Raw genomic sequence first — 21,648 nt, forward strand, 5'->3', positions numbered from 1 at the left:
CGATTTACATGTATGTAACCCCTTAAAAAGTCTTCAAAATTTTCAAAAGTCTTCAAAAGTCTTAAAGTTTTCAAAAGTCTTCAAAAGTTTTCGAAAGTCTTTAAAAGTCTTTAAAAAAATTTGAAAGTCTTCAAATGTCTTCAAAAGTCTTCGAAAGTTTTCAAAAATTTTCAAAAAACTTCAAAAGTCTTCAAAAGTTTTCAAAAGTTTTCAAAAGTCTTTAAAAGTTTTTAAAAATTTTGAAAGTCTTCAAATGTCTTCAAAAGTCTTCGAAAGTCTTCAAAAATCTTCAAAGATCTTCAAAGGTCTTCAAAAAATTTCAAAAGTCTTCAAAAGTCTTCAAAAGTTTTCAAAAGTCTTCAAAAGTTTTCGAAAGTCTTTAAAAGTCTTTAAAAATTTTGAAAGTCTTCAAAAGTCTTCAAATGTCTTCAAAAGTCTTCGAAAGTCTTCAAAAATCTTCAAAAAACTTCAAAAGTCTTCAAAAGTTTTCAAAAGTCTTTAAAAGTCTTAAGAGGCAGTATTTGTAAATATTGCTCGGTTTGTTCTAGAGGTCGTATCGAGGTGCTCCGATTTGGATGAAACTTTCAGCGTTTGTTTGTCTATACATGAGATGAACTCATGCCAAATATGAGCCCTCTACAACAAAGGGAAGTGGGGTAAAACGGGCTTTGAAGTTTGGGGTCGAAAAAACATAAAAAATCTTAAAATTGCTCGCATTTCCGTAAAACTTCATCAATTCCAACTCTCTTAGATGCATTCGAAAGGTCTTTTGAAGCACTTCAAAATGTGCCATTTTGATCCAAGATTGGTATGACTTTTTCTCTTAGCTTTTGCAAATTACTGTCAAAAATGGATTTTTTTTAAAACCTTAATATCTTTTAGCAACAGCCTCCAACACCCATACTCCTGTAGGTCAAAAGATAGGTAATTTCATGGACTATAAGCCTACGGTATTAACTTTTTGGCCAATCGCAGTTTTTCCCATAGTTTTTCGATTTTTGTAGAACATACATTTTACAACGTTAGTTTTTGCCCTGTAGGCCAAGAAGACGGCACTTTTTGGTCTCAATTTTGTCATATTCGGAATCCTCGGACAATTTCACGTAAGTTAGAAGTATTGGAATTGTAATTTTGATTTAAAAAATAATTAAATAAAACATTTTTGAAAAAAGAAATAGATCTTATTTACCCTATGATCAATACGTCAAATCGTCGCCGTCGTGCTAACTTGTCGTACGTGCATTTTGGGCCAAATTGAGTTAAGAACGCCATTTTGTGCAGCTCACAATGCCTCATCTTTTGACCTTCACAGATCCCCAAAATTCGATTTCAATCCTGAGATATTCAATAAAAACCGAAAAAGCTCCGAAATTTTTTGTCACTCTACATATAAAAGAAGTTTCAATCCTGTCGTGCTATCTTGTCACTCCCTGAAAATTGATGTAAGTGCGACAAAGGGCAAAGGGATTTCAGGTCAGGATGCGTTTGACGCACGTACAAGTTAGACTACCGTAAACATTTTTAATTATAACTCGGGACTCCAGCAACCAACTTCAACCAAACTTCGGGACAATGCACAGAATGGCCAGCCAAACAAAACGTGTTTGTTATTGTTTACATTGCGTGCTCTAGTTTTTGTTTATTCAAGGTCAAACATTAAAACGCGTTTTTCTCGAAACGTCAAAATGGCGGGTGCGACATGATAGCACGACGACGTCGAAATGCTGTATCAAGTAGGCGAAACCCTGTTTTACCCCTAATCCAACGAATTGTTAAAAAATATTTTAATTCATTCTGAATGGCAATTTTTCCAATCAAAATTACAACTCCAATACTTCTAACTTACGTGAAATTGTCCGAGGATTCCGAATATGACAAAATTGAGACCAAAAAGTGACGCTATGGCGGCCTACAGGGCAAAAACTAACGTTGTAAAATGTATGTTCTAGAAAAATCGAAAAACTATGAGAAAAACTACGATTGGCCAAAAAGTTAATTCTGTAGGCTTATAGTGCATGAAATTACCTATCTATTGACCTATAGGAGTATGGGTGTTGGAGGCTGTTGCAAAAAGATATTAAGGTTTAAAAAAAACCATTTTTGACAGTAATTTGCAAAAGCTAAGAGAAAAACTCAAACCAATCCTGGATGTCTATGGCACATTTTGAAGTGCTTCAAAAGACCTTTCGAATGCATCTAAGAGAGTTGGAATTGATGAAGTTTTACGGAAATGCGAGCAATTTTAAGATTTTTCATGTTTTTTCGACCTTAAACTTCGAAGCCCGTTTTACCCCACTTCCCTTTGTCGTAGAGGGCTCATATTTGGCATGAGTTCATCTCATGTATAGACAAACAAACGCTGAAAGTTTCATCCAAATCGGTGCACCTCGATACGACCTGTTACAAATTGGTGAAAAACTCGCTCTTAATAATTTTCAAAAGTTTTCAAAAGTCTTCACAAGTCGTCAGAAGTCTTCACAGCCTTCAAAAGTTTTCAAAAGTTTTCAAAGGTTTTCAAAGGTCTTCAAAAGCCTTTAAAAGTCTTCAAAAATCTTGAAATTTTTTCAAAAGCATTCAAAAGTCTTCAAAAGTTTTCGAAAGTCTTCAAAAGTCTTCAAAATTTTTCGAAAGTCTACAAAAGTCTTCAAAAGTCTTCAAAGATCTTCAAAAGTTTTAAAAAAGTCTTCAAAGGTCTTCAAAAGTATTAAAGTCTTCACAAATCTTCAAAGGTCTTCAAAAGTCTTCAAAAGTCTTCAAAAGTCTTCAAAAATCTTCAAAAGTCTTCAAAAGTCTTCAAAAGTATTCAAAAGTTTCAAAAGTCTTCAAATGTCTTCATGTATTCATGTCTCATATCTTCAGATCAGCACATTTTTGAGTAGGTATTCAATCTTTATATCTGAAATTCTTCGTTAAAACCCTCAAAATAAACCTGACGACATTTCTTCACCAGGCAAAACCAGACATTTGCACATAAATTTACACCGTCGTCGTGACGTGAATAATACAAAAGCATAATGTGATATTGGTTGTAATCGCGCTGCTTCTGGCAAATTCCCCCTCGCCGTATAAGACCACGAGGTTGGTATCTCACTGTGCTCATCAACAGTCCCGTAACGTTCACTCTGTGTGGCTCGGGCGTGAAGTTGCTATGAAATATTTCCCGGTTTGTGGCTACCGGCTGCTGCTGTTGTTGTTGGTCCGGAGATCGTTGAACTGAGCGCGGCGTTCTAAGTCTCTTCCAGACCTTATATGACACCGCCGTGGAACGACGTCCCCGGTGAGCTTATCTGAGCCACATCTTTTGAGCGGGTTTCCTTCTGTTTTTGCCGAACAGGAACTCTTATGCGAAAATTACGGTTATCCAAGTGACATCGTTTTGTTTCGTTTTTCTCAGTGCCAGCACCATGGATGGTCAGGGGTTCTAAAACTGCAAATCTTTTAAAAAATATAATCAATAAATTCTTACTAGAGTTATCTAGTTGTAAACACGCAAAGCATACACAATGTAAGGCGCGTACAAACAAATTAAACAACTGTCAAACTGTGGTGCGTGTGTGTGTGTGCGTGTGCAACCAACCAAACGGGACCACGCGGCCGCTTCTTACAAATTGAGTTGTTTCCATGTATATTTTTTAGATCTACATTCTATACATGCAAATAACTCGCATAGGCATTTGGAAGGTGTTAGCTCTGCCGAGCTTCGGTGACCCATTTCTACGCTGGCTAGCCGAGCGCGAGGTACCTCAGCTTTTATCGACAAGCCCCGCCCTGAAGAACGTTTGCACCAATCGGATTCAAACGTTATTTAGAACTTCCGAACCCTTGTCAAATGGACAAGGACCCAGCGCGTATATAGTTGGCAACAACAGTATTCCTAATTCCAGTTATAGCTCATCAAGTCGCGATGGCCTAGTGGTTAGCATTTTTGCTTACCAATCCAAAGGATGGGGGATCGAACCCCTACTCGAGCGACTTTGATTTTTAGTTCATGTTCAGAGTTTCAAGATTTATATTTCCTATACTTTCTCGTTGGGAGCAGATGGGAATCGAACCCAGGACCATTCGCTTACAAAGCGAACACCGTAACCAGTCAGCCACGGCCGCTCCTTAAACAACTGTCAAACTGTGGTGAGTTCAAATTCGTCGTGGTGAGTTTCCGATGGATCAAATTAACCTTCGATGTTATGATTATGGATTTTCAAGTAAACTTACGCTTGTTTGTCTATGGTTTTAATGGGGCACAGCAACCAAGGAAGTTGTTGTCTACTTATTCTAAAATTTTCGAACTAAGAAATCGGTTTGAGAACCCCTGTCTTTATCCATTAAGTGGTTAACTTTTTTGAGGTTGCGGCATTTTCCGCAATTAAAATAATTTCCCTTCCCGCCAAAAGTGTAAGCAGTCAGTTGTGCGCACGCGAGCTTATCGATGAATCTCTGTGTGGTTTGATCTTTATTTCTCTATGTAATTTCACTATGAGTAGCTTCTTTGCGTTTCTGGTGGAGCTTTTTGGTCACGGGACTCAAGTTTGTCCTAGGTAAAGTATTGTTTAAAGCTTTTAAGAATAGCAAACTGAAATTTGTAGACAAAATCAGATAAATCATTTATAAACATTTACACTTGAAAATACATATATTTTCTAAGTATTAGTCTTTCTTAGTATAAGTCTCAATCCAATTTTAGCTGCACTTACCCTTTACAAAAGTGCATTAAATCCAGTGAGTGCGATGCCATTTAAATTGGCCCACGGTGAAGCAAGTGGCCTGCACGCGACCAAGGTTTGTCACTTGTGCGGCTGGTGAAGTTCCTCGGAAAATCATTGGCATTGTTCCTCGCAAGGGGTCTCTTCTGTGGGGAGGGGAGTTCGACAAATTGTGCTCAGCGACCTGTGAGATGGCATCGCCACCACCGCCATCTCATTGCCAACAGTCTTCGTGATCTGAATAATTGCCCCACCTCTGCGATCCACCTTTACCCTCTGTTAGGGTGGGTCACCTCTGTAAGAATGGTTGTCATTGCGCAAGATATTATATTTTTTTCTGCTGCTTCTGGTGGCTGAATGAATGAACGGGGTGGTTGGGATAATCGCGCGAGAAGCATCACGTTGGACAATATCACAAGAGGTGTTTCTCACTTCTGAGGGTTACAATGTGGCACACCAACTAAAATTTATTCAGTTCTTGAGATTCATCTTGCAGTGCTGACTTTAGTTTTGATAGAAAGGCTTATAGTAGGTTTGTGGACATCTTAAGAGCGAGACCAAAAACAGGGCATACCGTTTGTACGGGACGTCGTTTACAATTTTACAATAGAAATTTGCAAATCATAGTTGGGAGTCCAACCCGGATTATCCGGATATTTTTTTCTGGGGTTTATAAAGACGGGGGTTTATAGAACTATCCGGATAATTATCCGGATAGTGCTACTTTTACGAAACTCATGAATTGACAATTTTTAATATCCGTACACTGTTGGACCTTGGTTTAGATGATAATTTCTGAACACCCTACAAGAAAAAAGTAATAAATTTATATTTTTTTCTATTTTTTAAACTGATTTAAAAATTATCCAGAAAACAAAAATCACATCCCTAATTCATATTGGTCCGGAAAGTAAAATATTACTTTTCATTAGTAACTTGTAAAAACATAAAAAAATTATATCTCTTGTTTGAATTTTTACGCATTTCTCTCTAAAATTTATCACTAAGGGGAAATATACCCATTTTAAGCCTAATAAGCGGTCGTGTTTGAATGATGCTGGATAATCTGGAGTGTTCCTTGAAATTTACTAAAACCAAGTACACCAACGAGTAGAGCAACTTTTGTTGAACATTTCTGTTTATTTTCACTTTTACTCAAAGTGACACTTTTACTCAAAGTTGAAAATATTTCCCAAATGTATTCTAATCAGACGAGAATGCATTGGACCACGCCCATTTTTCAATGTTCAGCTTAGTTCTTTTTTTCTTCCAGCCAACTTCCAGCGCTTTTTTGGGTCTGCTTAGTGCTGCCAATTGTGATGAAATTTTAGGCGAACACTCACGAAAAGTTGCATTTATAAAGAAAGTTTTCTGGCATCACTGTCTAATTCCAACAGGCGCTGCTGGTGGTGTTGGTGGCCACCTTTTGTTCTTTATTTGCATTCTTTTCTCGCTCGGTTTTCTTCAGCCTTCGATTTGAATTGGTCGTCGAAGTTCAAACGTCAAAAGACTTGGCGCGTTTGTTTTTTAGATGGCGCTTGCTAATTATTTACATGTTTCGGGATTATTATTCAAGTAAGTGACTAACTAATGTTCAAAAGAACATGTTGCCGGTAGTTGGAAGCAATTTCATATTTTTTTCACTTTGAAAACGTTAGCACAAGTGAAAAGATATTGAAGGCGACTTTCGTTAAGCAGTTAACTGCCCCTGATCGCATAAATGTCCCATATGCATTTTTTATCGATTTCGAGTTATTGATGCAGTTTGGTTCAAAATTGTGTGCTCTTTCAAAAGAGCCTATAACATCCAGAACTTTGTTCTAGAAATCAGGAGCAAATCCAGTTTTTTCGGGAAAACTTAACACGTAGCCTTATGTATGGGACAAACTTCAAATGCGTTTTTCTCAGCTTGCTGTTTTTGCATATGGGACATTTATGCGGACATGGGCAGTTAAGCTCTCATCTTGCATGTGGATGTGTGTGTCAACAAAATGATGAGAAATCACCCTCGAGCCCGTGGCACCCCTCTCTTTTTCTTAGATTTTTGAAATGCCTCCTTTTTTAAAAATGGATTTTTTGAAAAGAAAAGTTAACAAAAAGCCAACTTTTGGGTAAGCAAATAAAAAAAAATGACGTAGAATAATTTGCGTTTGAAGTTTTTAAATGAATTTTTAACCATTTGAACCAGCACTTACGGGAAAATTGACAATTGTGTTCTAATGCTGAGAGTTCTTTACATTAAATTCAAATAAAATCTCAGGGTAAATTCAATAATCCTTGAGATATCACATTTTTAAGTTAGAAAGTCCTATATTGCTTACCTAGCAAATGTTTTAGAAATCCATCAATTTTTTACAATATATTGCACTAGAGTGCATTAGTTTGCCTTGAAATTTGAAGAAATATTTTTTTTTAATTTCTTTACGAAAATAAGTGATAGTCTACAATAAAAGTTATGTAACATTGATCTTGAAACTTTTTTTGGTTTTTGGGCATAAATTCTAGAGTTTTTTGAAGGTTCTATAAACAAATTCAATTTTTGCTTTTTGGTGTTTTTAGAACCGCCTTGAGTCAGTGGTATTCAAAATACACCCAAAAAAATGTTTATGGGACCTTTTTTTTTTAAAAAAAAAAAACTCTCTTGGGACATTCACTTATTTAGGCAGCGAATGACCAAGAAAGTTAAAGCTACCAGAAATAAATGAATTAACATCAACAACAACATTCTCTTATTTTTGGACCAAATGTCACCAAATTTGCGATTCATTGTTTTAGAGGCAAAAATAACCCCCATGCCAAATATGAGTAGATTCAAATTTTATGTTAAAATATATCATACTTTCACCTAAAAACAATAAAAACAAGAATGAGCTGATGAAAATTTAAGCTAGAAAAGCACATTATTCCCATTATTAGGCAGAAAGTTAGGCAAAACACTCTTTTAGGAGGATTGCCACAACATTCATGAGCCTAAGAGCAGTTCTTGGAGGTCTTAGTGATGATTCAGTCCCCCCTACGACAAGAGTAGAGCAGAAGTGGGCTGACCAAGGTTTTGCTGAAAACTTTATTGCTCTGTTGGATCTGGATATAATGCCAATGACACGATCCACTTCTTTTTTTTTGCAACTCTGTCGGATGTTTCTATTTTTAGGAAAAGATATACAAAGGAATACCGGTTTTCTACGCGACGAAACTCCATCTGTTTTTTTTTTAAATAAAAATTGAAGTCTCAAAGTTGTAAATCGCACAGATTTGTACGCTCAACTGGAATTGATTTGTGACTCTCCCACATGAGTTTGCAACACACATAACTAGCGTACAAGTTGTGGAGGAAGTGACTCAACTTCGCAACTAGTTCTGCAGGTCCAGAAGAATGCGTTGGAGTTGGTGTTCTGAGTACTGGTCAAATGGCCCGTGTGACTCGTGAGTACAGTTTGCTGAGTTAATTATTCTGACTTGGTTTAGTAATAGGCTAATTAAATTCCACTTTCCTGGTGGTGGTTTAAATTGTTTAAGGTAACCTCCAAAATTGTACGTACTGCTTACCCATCCCCTCAGCTCAGGTAATTCAGGTTGTTATTGCATCCGCAACAATTGGCCATTGTTCTTCCTCAAAAAGAGACAACATTCCACACCTTGTATGACCAGCTAAAAAAAAAGAAAAACACACAAAGTCTCGTTTTCCCTGCGCAGGCCCTACCCCCCTCACCGTTTCATTCTAACATGGCGGCCAAACTGGCCACGGCGACGTGCGTCAATCTGGTAGTTGGTCCCGTCCTAAAGTGCCCTCAACCTCTAGAGACTCAACGCTACACGCTCCGTCAACTCCGTGGATCGTCTTTCTTCTTCACGTTTCAATGTCACCACCAGACCGAAGACCGCGACGACCTGAAGCGGAGCTCAAGCCAGGTTGGGCCACACTCAATTTTGGGCCCAAGTCGTTTAACCTCGTTTTTTTTTCGGAGGGAAATCTTTTATTCATATCACTGAGCAATCGTTTGAAGTTGTTGCTGCAAGTCGTTTTGGGGTTATTTTAAGCTAGGGGCTTTCGTTTTCCGAAACAATCAGTGCCTTATCGACTTCGACAATCAGTGTGTGTCGTTTAGAGGTTTAATTGATTGACCTCAAATTAGCTTTATCTAAACGCAATAAACCCTGATCCGAACAAAACAGGCCGAGGTGAAGAAAGCTCAATCGATCGGCGTGTTGATGGCATCTCTTCCCGTGATCTCAACCTTGAAATCTGACATCAATTTCCAGTTTTCACTTCGAACGTCGTCGTCGACGACTTTGGCTCCTCTAGTGGAAATACCTGAAATCACTTAGTCTCTCGTGCCTTTATGAAGCTTTTCCTCTGCCGGATCGGCGAGACTGGATGAAGTCGATGGCTTAGCAGCGCTCTTGGCGCTCAAGGAAAGTACCATCCGCGCGATCCATCCATACGCCAATGAACGGATGGAGCGATGTGGTGAAGGTAGTGGAGTCGATAGATCTCTTGAGATTGGTAAAACAAATGCAGCCAACAGCTGCTGTTGGCGATTTCGTTTTCACCGGTATTTTAGTGTGTGTTTTTTTTCCTGCTGATGGGATCACTAAAGGAATTTACACAGCTTTTGCTATTTTGCGAATGAGCCGCAATCGAAAGGCTTTCTTTGGTTATTTCGTGAATGAATTTCCCACAAGCAGGTTTCTCACTGCGAATAGGGGATTGGAAATTTGCAAGAGCTTTAACAAAAAAAAATAGACATTGCTCACTTTTCTCAAGGAGCTTGTCTCTTGAGTTTGGTTTAGGGAACGAGGGATGCGACAATTTAAAATAATCTTAATTGAATGTTCTAATTTTTCATGAATTTGAAACAGTATAATAACATTTCTGTCGTTTGTAGACTAACTCAGAATTTTGTTAGAAATAACTGCACCCTCTTTTTTAAGGTTGAACCATTTTTTCAAAAGTGTGGAACGCATCTTCTTGTATAGCATTTTTTGGATTTGATTTGCACCAGTATTGTTGATATGTTATTTATTTAGATTTAAAAAAAAATAAATTTTTGCTCAAATACATTTTCTTTAAATGGACGAAGGTGCCCATTATCAAAAAATCTGTAAAGTTCCTGTCGATTGCAAGTTTGATTTTACATTAAAATCTAAAATCAGAAACAAATTCAATTTTTCTAAAACACACATTTTTTCAAAAAATCATGACTTCGCGGCTACATTTTTGAAAATATTTTTTTTTTGTGGCTTGCGGATTTTTGTTCCTTTAAACATATAAAAAAAATCAAATACCTACTTAAAAATATGGATTTTGGGAAATCGATTTTTTTGTGAAAAAAAAACTTGTTATTTATTTAGATTTTAAATTGTTAAAATATTTGCTCAAATGCATTTTGATGCATTAAAACTATCAAAAGGAAAAATTGTGGAGTTAAGAATATGAAGGCATATTTTTTTTACAAAACAATAAACATAAATTAAACAGAAAAAAAAATAAATAAAAAAACAAAAAATTCTTATGTGAAATTACATTTTTTTTTAACTCAAAACAATTTTGGCAACTGTCCATTCAAAAATGGTACGTAAAAATTCCAAAATCTGTATCTTTTGATGGAATTTTCTGATCGGTGTGTTGTTTTCGTTCGTCCCGCCCGTGTGGATCAATTGGACCGCGCACTGGATTCACAATCCAGAGGTCGTCATTTTCTCGATTTTGCGTGCGTTCCAGTTTTTATTTTCAAAAAATCATATCTTGGAAAGTTATCGCCAATTTTTTGATATTATATGTGAAATTTTCCGAGGAATCCGATATAAATATATTCAGACATTGGCTCTTTGGTCCATACACCGTAAAAACGGCATTTTAAAGTTTCATTCAACCATCTAGATTTTTGGGTCTATAGACTATTTTCCCTAGAAAGACCAATTTATCACCTTTCATTTGCGTCCAAGACAACTAAAATCAGTTAAAATGGCGTGGAGTTATGCTTTTTTTTTTTAAAATGTGATTTCTGCTAAAAATGACGAAAATTGCAATTTTTGGGACCACCCTAGCACCCACGGTGTAGGTCACCCTAATGGCCAAACAAAAAATACGGGTCTAATTATTTTGGCCAAGGAACTCCCAGAAAAATATATAATTTTCTTTGGTTGAGGTTTTTTGTCTCTTTAAACTTATATAAAAAAAAAAAAACAAAAAGCTTATAAATATGGATTTTGGGAAATTTGAAAAAAAGGTTAATAAAAAATCGGCAATGTTTTTTCCGTGTACCATTTTTTTCTGAATAGTCCTCATCAATATCTACAACTTTGCTTAAGACACCAAACCAATCAGGAAATTCCTTTCAAAAGATACAGATTATCGAATATTTATGGACAGCTGCCAAACTGAATGGAGCCTTGCAACGAATAACACAAAATGATTTCTTTGGTCATATGGAAAGATCCCAAAAAGTTTGAGCCAATTCAAAAATATAAATAAAATCCATTTCCGGTTTTGGTGAAAAATTGCTCAACTTTCAAATTTAAACAATTTTTCACTGTGTAAAACGTTGTGTTTTAATCGACAATTTTTGAAAAATCATATCCGAGATAGTCAGACATGGCAAAAAACTGGGATGCCTGGAAAAATCAGAAATTGAAGTTGAGTTAAATTGATGTTTGAAGGCTTAAATTGAATCAAGTAAATTTTTCAATGCTGAGTAAAATAATGACCAAATGTATATTGTATAAACTCATACTCAAACGTTTGAAAGAAACGAAAAGTATTCTGAATGGCTGCCTCCAAATTTGTTAACAATCAGCTGTAAAATAAAAATCATTTTAAATCAAAAGTGTGTGACCCACAAACAAATGTGTCACGTTCGGCATCCTCAATTTGACACTGCACTGACTAAATATCATAGCCCTGCTGCGCGATGGCATGCGATAATGGCATGGTTTTAATCGACTAGACCTAGACTTGAACGAGGAACGGTTCGAAATTCAACGCGACGACTTTGAACACACACACACACACCTGATTTACATAAGCCGCGCGTTACAACGACCGAGGGCTGCCATCACCGGCGTTACGTGCTAATGGCATTCCTGTCCTTAATGCCAAGCTTCTTTCAATTGCACTCAATCGAAACTCGAGGGGGTTCGTCGCTTATTGTGAGTGCGTGTCGCTGGTTAGAAAACACACAAACTTCTCGGCAAAAATGTAAATAAAGCAATTACGTCGGTTATAAAACGTTATATTTTTATACACGTTACACGTGTTCTTTTTTCGCGGAGGTTTATGCTGAAAAGGCACTTTGGCGAATCGAAAAAAAAAACTCGAAAGAGATTGTGCGACAGTGAACGTGTGTTTATGTGGAGCATTGGAGTGCAAATGTACACCAGCCGTGCCCAAAGTGTGTCGAACCGTTTCGATGTAATTTTTGCGAAAATTAACGGGCACAGACACTTACGTTTTAATTGTCAAATCACGTAAAATGATGCACGCAATAAGGGTTTTTTGAGCGACGCAATTTGAAACCATAATGCATATCGTTTGACGTAGGGATTATTGTTTTATTGTTTACGTGGTGGAACCGGCAATTAGCTTTATGATTTTTAAATAATTTTCTACACAGTAAAAACCCGATTGCCATTACATACATGGTAAATACTTTGATTTTATCCTCCTTAATTCAGTTTTTTTTCAATTATGAGCAAAAAAATTACTACCGTGAAAAATGCAAATGATTTTATTGCAGATTTTTTGAGTAACTAAATTTAACTAAATTTTGCCTTCCTCACTGAGGTAAGGCTATAATCCTGCTCTAAAAATAAAATTTTGAAAAACAGGTCAAAAACCTATATTCATGTATACCTATCGACTCAGAATCGAAAACTGAACAAATCGTCAGCTGTGTGCTATCTTGTGACATAGACCATTTTGGTCGAAAATGAGTTAATGATGACGTTTTGCTATACTTAACAAACACTACAAGATGCTTTAACCCGATTTTGGAAACTCGCTTCCGTTTCCCGGATATCGCAATACACACTTGTGACATAGACCAATTTATCATCAAAATGATCGTGCACACTTGTGACACGTCATACATGTTGTTGGAAAATGTGAAAAATGTGTCTTGTTTTTCACAAATTTATGTTGATACACACTTCCTAAGGGCAATGCAATCTTTTGTTTTTGAAAATATACTGATTATGTCGGTTAAACTATTGATTTAAGTCTATTTTAGTTTGTATGGGAATTCTGTGCACACTTGTGACACGTAGTACAATTTTACTTTCGAAACACACTTGTGACACGTGCTTTTCAGATTTTTGATTACATAATTTACTGTATCTTTTAACTGGTGTAACCAAATTAGTTGAAACTTGGAGCGTTTGTTAAGCGATAGTATGCGAACCGATTGCTTCAAAAAGTTTGGCTCCACCATTCATAGTTTTGAAAATATTTATCATCAAACTTTGAAAATCGATTTTTTCGAATAGTACTAAATGGTCGTTGTCACAAGATAGCACACAGCTGACGAAATGTCTGTGTGTGTGTGTATGTGTGTGCGTATTCCCCTTGGTTCTCAAAGTTCTTGCCAAGTTTTCTCGACACTGGCTGATCCGATTTGAGTCAAACAAGTTGCATTCGATCCGGTTTGGTGCCCCATACTGCACTATTGAATTGTTTGAAGATCCGATAAGTAGTTCAAAAGTTACGTATAAAAAAAGTGTCAGAGTTGCGAATCGAGTGCTGGAATTTTGATGCCAGATCTCACTTATCTATATGAAAACTATGTCCGGATCCATCATCCGACCCATCGTTGGTTAGGTAACCAAAAGACCTTTCCAATGAGTCCAAAACATTGAAGATCTGGCAACCCTTTCTCAAATTATGACCACTTAAGTGATAATTATGATCTTTTTTGAAGCCGGGTCTCACTTAAATGTATGTAAACTATGTCCGGATCCATCATCCGACCCATCGTTGGTTAGGTAACCAAAAGACCTTTCCAATGAGTCCAAAACATTGAAGATCTGGCAACCCTTTCTCAAATTATGACCACTTAAGTGATAATTATGATCTTTTTTGAAGCCGGGTCTCACTTAAATGTATGTAAACTATGTCCGGATCCATCATCCGACCCATCGTTCGTTAGGTAATCAAAAGACCTTTCCAATGAGTCCAAAACATTGAAGATCTGGCAACCCTGTTTCGAGATATGACCACATAAGTGATATTTATGTACATTTTTGAAGCCGGATCTCACTTAAATGTATGTAAACTATGTCCGGATCCATCATCCAACCCATCGTTGGTTAGGTTATCAAAAGACCTTTCAAATGAGTACAAATCATTGAAGATCTGGCAACCCTTTCTCAAATTATGACCACTTAAGTGATAATTATGATCTTTTTTGAAGCCGGATCTCACTTAAATGTATGTAAACTATGTCCGGATCCATCATCCGACCCATCGTTGGTTAGGTAATCGAAAGACCTTTCCAATGAGTCCAAAACATTGAAGATCTGGCAACGCTCAGTTTCAAGTTTTGACCGCTTAAGTGACATTTGTGTAATTTTTTTATTGAGAAATAGATAGAATTTGTGTCCAAACCCATCATATCACCAAATGTTGGTAAAAAGTGAGGAAGGCACCAACCACATAGGTGGATTAAGTTAGTTTTTAACATTAAAACAAAAAAACATACCCTATACTTTTCCTTAGTTAGAAAGGCAAAAATAAAGAAACACATTAAAAAGTCTTCAATGCACTCAAAAAAATGAGTTCGCGTAAACGTGAACAGCGTTCATGCAACGGGAACCAGGAAGAAAACTGTTCACTTTCATGGTGCAATGCACTATAAAAATTGAACAGTTTTCTTCCTGGTTTCCGTTGGCATGAACGCTGTTCACGTTTACGCGAACTCATTTTTTTTGAGTGTGTTCGTCTGTGATTCGCCTAATATTAAGCAATGTATCAAACCTAAGTAAAAAGTATGCATTGCTATATTTAGTTTTCCAATTTCAATGAATTGATGAAAATATCTGTTTTCCTAAAGTTTTTCGTCTTTTATCAATCTGTGGTGTTAAAATTCATATTTTACATAAATTCTTGATAGTTTACAATCGAATGTACAAGATTTTTTTTCGATTAAAATACATAAAAAGAATAAATCGAAAAAAAAAATATATATTTATTTGGGGTCTACAAACTTTAATCGCAATAGCTATTTGAGGTGTTAATAGTTAAATTTGATAAGTTATCCCCCTTTCTGTTACAAAACAGTGCAAAATTCCTTCCTTAACTGTTTATCAACGATCACCAGCCAATAAACGCAAGAAAATAATCACCTGTCATTACAAGTAAGCTCCCCTCGTTGAACGTGTGGGGGGAGAGTCCAAATGGTGTCACTTTCCGATTGGCAGCTCGTCAACGATGCGATCGCACACACTTCAACTTCGACACGGACGGCACAGGTGACCAAGTTATCGAGACAACGCGCGTGACTCAGCACAAACCGTTGCAGGTTTAACTGAAACACTCATTGACATATGGGGGAAGGGGGGCACGCGATCATTAACATTTTTCTGCATTGACAAACCTCTTTCAAGTGAAGAGTTACTAAAGCTGAGCAAAAAGTTACTTAGCCTAGTGACTTTAATTAGAATGACAGTAACATGGTAGTGATCTTAAATCTGGCCAAATTACTCAATGACTGTGAGCTTAAGTTGAGTCAACTTTAAATTAGCTCTAATTAAGCTTAAAGCGATCTACTATCACCTGCATTGTTACAAGAGATTAATTCTCAGATGACCTTATGCAACAAAAATGCAAGCTGTTATTACCCGCAACTTGTTAATGGAATGTCAGCATTCCTCGCAAACCACCAGCAGAAGGAGGCAGGTCACTTGGTAGGTACTTTTCCTTGGCTAGTTTGCTAAGTGGTTTCATCAACCTTGAAAAGGTTGTTTTTTCAACTCTTCTCTTTTCAACCCAGAGCTGGCCACTTGGCAAATATTGGCATTTCCATTATGAAAGGCAATCCGCGGCTGGTGTTGAGATGCTGACAGGCTCGTAAAACTATTTGACAGCGCGGCAAGAACGAGCTATTCATGAACAAAAAGGCAACCCACTCGTGGTGGTATTGAAAGGTTGAAGGGCAAACCCCCGATTGGTTTGTATTAGGTCGTATATGCGTTCACTTTGGCTCAACTTAGCCGAAGCAGAGAGTAGCAGCAATTAAGGTGTGAAATTGCTGGTACCGTAATTGAGAATCGCAAGTTGCTACCTTCCTTTTGGGTCTGGGAGGGGGCGTTGATTGCAAAATATTCAATTTAACTTTTTGTGCGCAGGCCTTGGGTGCCGCCCTGCAAGATTCGTGAGCGCACATCTCAATCTCACGTTTGTTTTTGAAGGTTGGAATGTGTGTGTTGCAATCACGTGCAAGAAATGAATGATTTTTGAATTAGACAAAAGCCACAGCTGTGGAAGGAAACAAAGCTCTTTTAAGAGTCCCAATGAATTGAAGATTTTTTAATTAATCCAATTGAAAATATAGATTTGCTAAACTAGAGCAATTTCTCAAACGAGGCTTGCTAAGGTGGATTAATACGAGGAGTGCTGAAAAAAACGAGTTTAAAGTTGATTGTAGATAACGGCAGTACTTTTTCTAAACAACTTAACTCTCTAAGTTATTGTAGATAGGCCCAAAAAGGCCATCGCAAGTTTCCAAGGTGCCGTCATCATGCGTCTTGAAAATTATTATCAGTACTACATGAAAGATGCAAGCAAAATAATATAATAAAAACAATAAATCCCACAATAAACAAATTGAACACAATATGTCATTTAAAGCATCCCTACTTTTAAGTAGCAAATCACAACAAACGACCAAAACCCGGTATCTCGTACACTTTTATATTTCATTCGTTTTTTAATACAAAAAAAAAACTCTGCAGATATAAAGCTCACCGTCGTCTTGGTGGTGTGTAATCGGAGTTGGGTTGGCGAGGGGAGCCACAAAGAAATGTAGCAACATAACTGTACATCTCTCGCTCTCTTTTCTATCCATGTGTTGATGATGCTCGCACTGGCAACAATCTTATAACTTATAACTGCCGGGATTGTGGAGGGTTTCTTCTTTTTTTCCACTATTATGTTGTTGTTGACCTCTGCTGGGACCTGGTTGGTGGGGTTGGGGAAGACGTCACGTTGCTAATCTTTTCGACCGGCATCCCCATGCACCCATTTATGCTTAACTGGAGTGAGTGGGTGTGTGGTGATTTAAATGTGGGTGGAATTTGAGCAGTAAATGAAATGTGTGAGTTGCTGTTTTTTCTTATCTGTATTGATTAAAAATTTAAAAAATTTAGAAACAGTTTAAGTTTAAAATTGTTTATTCAATAATAAACATATTGTTTAAGTTGTTAAACTTCATTTCACCTGTTTTGATTAAACATTAGTCTCAAACAGGAGATTGTTTTCATAATTTGAAACCAGAAAAAAGTTTTATAGCTAAACTTAAATTCAACAAAAAACAGGGTACAATACAAAAAAAAACAAAATTTAAAGATTTTAATGGAAGTGATATCAACTGTAATCTGAAACTGTTTACTACAAAATTGGATTGCATTCTTCTAAACAGAAAAAAAAAACAATTCCCGTAATCGTGAATTGTGTTCATGAATTTAAGAACCAAGAAGAGATTTATTCTTGAATATGGTGCATTTGCACTATAAACGTGAATAAATTCCTTAGTGGTTCTCAAATTCATGAACACATTTCACTATTTCGAGAGTTGATTTTTTTCCGTGTACCTCATTTATCTTTGCAATACATTTTGACCCTTTTCCGGAAGAAATCGGAAAAAAATCCGGCAGCTAGTTTGTATTGATTTGACGTTTGATAAAAGAGTCGACACATTGGCCCTGGGTTAGACTAGATTACGCAGAAAATGAAGGCATATTTGAATTATCATAACGTGTTATTGATTAAAAAACAAGATTTGTGTCGGATCAACGCTAAACGTCAAGGCACCTTAGTGGAATTGAGAAGAATTAAGTTTGATTCAACGTAAAATTTTGTTGATTTATCTATCGTTTGAAAGGGTAATTGAAAGACTTTTCTAACGAGTCCAAAATGTTGACGATCTGGCAACCCTGTCGCAAGATATGGCCACTAAAGTGATATTTATGTACTTTTTTCAAAGTCGGATCTCACTTAACTTTATGAAAACTATGTCTGGTTTTCTTTTCAGTAATATTAAATTGTTCGCAAAGAATTATAAAAAAAACTTTCATGTCATTTGTAAGTAAATGAATCTAAAAATTATTCAATGGAATTTGAGATCTGCGAGGTAAGTTAGAACATTACTAAATAAGTGATTTTGATCTGAATTTAAATATTTGGGTATTCTTTTGGACAATAGGCCTAACTGGTCTTCACATGTTAACTCGTTAATCCTCAAACTTAATAAAATAACCGGTATTGTTTTTGATATAAAGCATAAGCTTCCAAAAAATGTTCTTATTCTGATCTATCATTCTTTATTAAACTCTTTAGTACTGTCTTACTTAACTGCCGTCTGGGGGAATACTTACGATTATCTTCTAAATAAACTTCTAATAGTACAAAACAAATTTCTTAAATCTATTTTCAACCTTCCGCTTAGAAGTCATACCGTTGATCTATATACAAAAGAGAAAAACATTATGCCTGCCAGAGGAATTTACATTATTCAAGTTTGTTCTTTTATATATAAAAGTTTAACAAACCAAACTCAAACAAATACAAAATTCGAACTTTCTTCTCACCAACATGGCACAAGAAATCATAATCTGCTTGAACGTCCAAATGTTCTCACTTTGTCTGGTGAACGTAGTATAACTTTCAAAGGTGCAAATTACTTCAATTTCTTTTTTAATAAATTTGGCTTATTTTCATCCCTAAGCATTTTCAAAGATCGTTTGAAATTGTATCTAGCTCAACCTGAAATAGTTGAGAAACTTATTAAATCCACTGACATTTTAAGTTAGTATTTTATAACTATAACTTCATATTTCATTAATTGTTCCGATACAGTTGTCCATTCTATATTTTCATTTGCCACATTCATCTCGTAGGTTCTTTTATTTTCTTTCCAGCCCGTAACACCCAGTTCCGAACTCCTGTAAAGGTTTCCACCGATGGAGTTCTGTCTTCAGCCGCAGTTCATTATTTACTTTATAATTGTATTTATTAATTGTATTTGTTTTACCGAAAAGAAGCAGGTTTTTATGCCAGCATTCTAGTGGCTTTTCATGTCCAAGGAAAATTGATCAAATAAACAAACAATCAATCAATCAATCAATAAAAAAAATCCCAAATAATTTAACTTTTTAGTTAACTTTTCTATAATATTTTTTTTTCATAAATCGAAATCGCTTTTGCTTCCTTGTCACACAAGACAATTGTTTGACATTTCTTTAAAGGATTACATCAAAGGCAGTTTTTATGAATTTCTGGACTCTGGCAACCAAATTCATACGAATTCTAACATGTTTATTTGAAACGTCAATATTTGTTTGTTAAGTTGTTGGACCAATACAAAAATTATTTTTTGCAATTCCACTGTGAAACTGTCAACTTTTCCTGCCCTTCTGGAGAAACGAAACGGCCTACTTTTCCCTACCAAAAATAACAGAATGGAAAATTAATACCTTTCAATAACAGTGCTGAAAAGTGTGCTGAAAATTTGAACTTTTCAGCACTAGTATCGAAAAGTAACATTTTTCAATATTGTTTTGTTTTGAACGATGAATTTACTAAACACATGAATGTTTGACATAAAATTCCATTAAATAAACGTTTTTCGGAATTGCAAAAAAATCCCCTCCTCCTGCAAAAAACAAACAAAAAGTATAAATTTTCGCTAAACATGAGAATTTACATTGAGAAAACTTGTACAATTAATTGTAAACTATTAAAAATACATTTCTAAACGGTTATATTTAAAATTTCAATCCCATGAGACTATTTTAAGTTAAAAAACAAATATCAATTGTGTGATTACAGATCGGAAATAGACTAAGTTTTTTTCATGATTTTTTTTTTGATATTGTGATCTGGGCGGAATCAGGAAACATGGGGCGTATTGGGACAGTTGTTTTAGCCTTGTTACTGAACAATATTTGCATATGTTTGATTGGTTTGTGGTAAAACAGACACAGCACAACAAAAATAGAGCATCTTTTTCCAAATGTAAGGCTTTTAAGTGCTGCAAAAACTGCTTTTCTTTTTCAAACTGTAGTCCCGATAAGCCCCAGATGACGGTAATTCAAATTTATGGCGGGAGCATAGCTATCATCATACCTTATCAATTACGTGATGCTTTTTGCTTCATTCTTTTTAAATAAGTCTAAAAATTTGATTTTTGTTCCAGCTAATTTTCGACCAGGGCCGAGGGACAAAAGCTTTAAGTCATTATTTAATCTCAGATGAATTGGTATCCCATATTGCTATGAACTCATTGAGTTTACTTCAGCAAGGCATAACCCACATTCAATCCGAATTTAACAGATCAATAATTGAAAGAAGATCGCGATTGCCTTGAAATCCCTCTCTCAAGAACATCGCCCACCACAGACAGCTGTACGTGGGAGGCAAACATCAAAAGATGCAAATTGGTTATGAGATCTGCTCCTCCTCCCGTTGTGTACTTACCAATGAATAAAACGGTTAAAAAATGTGTGCGTGAATCGATCGCCAGGCTCTCCCACGTCCACTCCTACCGATGAATATAATCCGTTCAGCCAAAGAAATTCCTCGCCACAGAGAAGAGAAGCTCGATTGTTGCACTTTTTAAAATCTTTTCTTCTTTTCCGTTGGCAGATTTAATAAAACAGGTTTTTCGATACTTCTTTTTATGCTGGCAGCTTCACAAGTCGTCAAAACTTTTTCTTCTTTTTTTGTTTCAGCAAAAAATCTTGTTATCAATTCTCACCGATTGCGAACGATTTTCACTGCACTAATGCTTTCTGTTTTCAGTAGTTGCAAAAAAACTGATGAACACCTTCACTACAATTTTACTTATTTTTTGCTAAGCTTTCAACAGAATTGACGAGTGAGGGAGGGAAATTTTCACTTTGAAAGCTCAACGATGCGTTATCTTTCACCCACTGAGGAAAGAGATTTAAACAAGTTAGTTTGGTCACACTTCTAAGCTTCGACTGTCGATTTTTCAACACTTCTGGTTAAACAGGTTGTAGATGATGTCACCTCCACTCTTTTTTTCGCACTTTGTCGCGACGCATAAATTTCGCCCAATTTGGCCACTCTGGGAAACCTTTCTTCCGGTCACACTCGAATTCACTTTGTTTGCCAACGGGGTTTGCGGGGTTCGTCACTTGCCGTTTTTTTGGTTGTTTTCCTAGCCTTCTTCCTGGAATCTTTCGTGCACCGTTGAACAGTGCCGATTTGACCGCTTTTCTCGCGCTCGCAGCTTAATTGTAAAATATCCGTTAAATTTTTCTGTTCCTCCAAAAGCTCAAACAGCTATCGATTTCACACGAAATGCCCTCGCAAGCCACAAAAATGCCCACGAGCCAGCGCGACTCAAACCGCCAGGAATTCCGACTGCTGTGTGTGCCCTTGGCATCCACCTGGTGAACCGATTCCAACCACTGAAGTGTCCACCAACAAAGAAATCCGAAACGAAACGGCACTCGACGAAAAGGTCTGCGACGGTCCCCGACGAACGTTCCCAGCGAACTGAGTGAATGCCGTTTCGAGGAGAAACCGTACCCCCGTACGATCGCGACTCTTGGGGGCCTACCGATGTGAGGAGCGGCTGCGGTAAACCGGGTCTGTTGGCTGGCCAAGTGCAAGAAATTGAGAGCTTTGGCGAGGAACTTGCTGGTGCGGCCGCCGTGCGCTCTCAAGATTTGAACTGAGAGTTGAGGCGTTTGGTTGGGGGTCGTACGG

At 36.6% G+C, this 21,648-nt stretch overlaps 1 protein-coding gene across 1 annotated transcript in view; it reads right to left on the minus strand.

The window, feature by feature from the left end:
- Positions 1 to 21,447, minus strand: part of LOC120412555 (calpain-C) — a 61,755-nt gene extending 40,308 nt beyond the window's left edge. Inside the window, exon 1 of the mRNA XM_039573060.2 lies at positions 20,389 to 21,447. The gene's annotated coding sequence lies outside the window, so the exon portion shown is untranslated. The remainder of the gene's footprint in view (positions 1 to 20,388) is intronic.
- Between the last annotated feature and the right edge of the window lie 201 nt (positions 21,448 to 21,648).

Source organism: Culex pipiens, chromosome 2 (genome assembly GCF_016801865.2).
Source record: "Culex pipiens pallens isolate TS chromosome 2, TS_CPP_V2, whole genome shotgun sequence".
Lineage (NCBI taxonomy): Eukaryota > Metazoa > Arthropoda > Insecta > Diptera > Culicidae > Culex > Culex pipiens.